Raw genomic sequence first — 1,647 nt, 5'->3', positions numbered from 1 at the left:
CGTTACCCAGCCATTGACCTTCGTCTGTGCGAATGCGCACAGGTTGCCGGATCTCTTACGGGAATCGTCACCTTAGTGTGAGCCAGTAATGAGTGGATGGACAAATACCTATTAAGTACATTACGTATGCGGATTGTGGACGGTTGGGGATGTGAGTCTCACGGGAAGCGTGCGAGGGATAAATTCCTGCAGTCGTGCTGTTCATGTGTGCCCTCGATGGCTCAGATGGATTGAGCGTCTGCCTTGTAAGCAGGAGATTCTGGGTTCGAGTCCCAGTAGGGGCACACTTTTCAGCTGTCCCCATCGAAGTATATCAACAACACCTGTCGGCAGCTGAGGGTTTCAATTAATTATCAGTTGTGAAGGTGATTCGATGAACCCTTTGCCAGGCACTTAAATGTGTTTTGCAGGGTATCCATATAGATGTAGATGATAACTCGTCCCGTGTCGCACGTGCTCAAAATGATTCATACTGCAGAATGCATGCAAACATACTCACCGAAAATACGGACGAATATCAAGTGCAGGCTGCCGAGTGCTGCATATCCAGCTTTGACAGATCGGCTTTTCCTGCCAAGAAGAACAGGAAGTTGCTGTCTAGGAACAATCAGAGGTAGAGGAAGGGTTGATAAATACTCCTTGACTTGCAGACTAAACGTAAATAACGAAAATACATTTTTGGTAAAAATTGGTCAAAACATAATCGGTTGCCCTCCGTATTGGATTAGCTGTTTTGAATATTGAAAATCTGACTTCAGATTCGTTTTCAGCGACATTAAAAATATATATGTAACACTCAGTTCATGCAAATCGAAGTAATAATATAACTAAATGTTTTCCCTAAACTTTGAACACATTTTTTTCGGGTAACTATTTTCTCAGAACGGCATGCAGCATAAATTAAAAGTGGTTCGTTCTCTTAACATCTACCTCTGACCCCTAAAAGTAAACACTTTTCTTAGGAACTTATAGCTATAATATGACATTTGTTAATATTAACTAATTTTTGTGTAGGCATAAGGAGTGAAACAAACCCTCAAAAATCGAACTCAAAGTTCGAATTAGCACTGTATCGTTAAATTTAAGGTTGTTTCATTGCGGTTAGGTATACGCTCCCATAAATTTTATGTTTTATCGACTGATGTTATCCATTTTCAATTTCAGAGGAATAATGTAGTATCAACTGATGTTACCCATTTTTGAATTCAGGTAACTTATGAGGTGCCACACTGCACGCGCTCTGCGTACTCCAGTCTCGCAGGCCCTTGATCAAATCATAATTACGGGCGCCATTTTTTATTGAAAATCTAAAATTAAGCTCATAGTATTATCACTCGTAATTCCCAAACAGATCTTTCGAATGTATTTTCATTGTCTCAAAAAGAATTTCAAATGTACCCTTTTTTGCTCATTTGTATGAGAACCTAGCCGTAACGCCGGAATATAGTCACGAGATTTTTTTTCAGAGACGCTGTACGTTCGCGAGAAGACTTTCGTTCTGCGCGTGTCGAAGGACATTCCTCAGATATTACTGTGTGTGTGCTACTCAGTCGTGCCATTTAAGTGTACATCTTTGCATAGTTTTCCTTTCACGATGTAAACAGTGTTCCGCTCAGTTGCTAACTGGCCAGTGAGTGGTTCCGAAGG

The 1,647-nt window shown here is 40.9% G+C and overlaps 1 non-coding gene across 1 annotated transcript; it reads left to right on the top strand.

The window, feature by feature from the left end:
* The first annotated feature begins 209 nt into the window (after positions 1 to 209).
* Positions 210 to 284, top strand: Trnat-ugu (transfer RNA threonine (anticodon UGU)). Its single transcript has one exon. It is a non-coding gene; the product is annotated as a tRNA-Thr (tRNA).
* Positions 285 to 1,647: the final 1,363 nt, after the last annotated feature.

This window comes from Schistocerca gregaria, unplaced genomic scaffold (assembly GCF_023897955.1).
Source record: "Schistocerca gregaria isolate iqSchGreg1 unplaced genomic scaffold, iqSchGreg1.2 ptg000043l, whole genome shotgun sequence".
NCBI lineage: Eukaryota > Metazoa > Arthropoda > Insecta > Orthoptera > Acrididae > Schistocerca > Schistocerca gregaria.
Note: the sequence above shows the minus strand (reverse complement) of the source record. Positions and strands in the feature narration are given on the sequence as shown.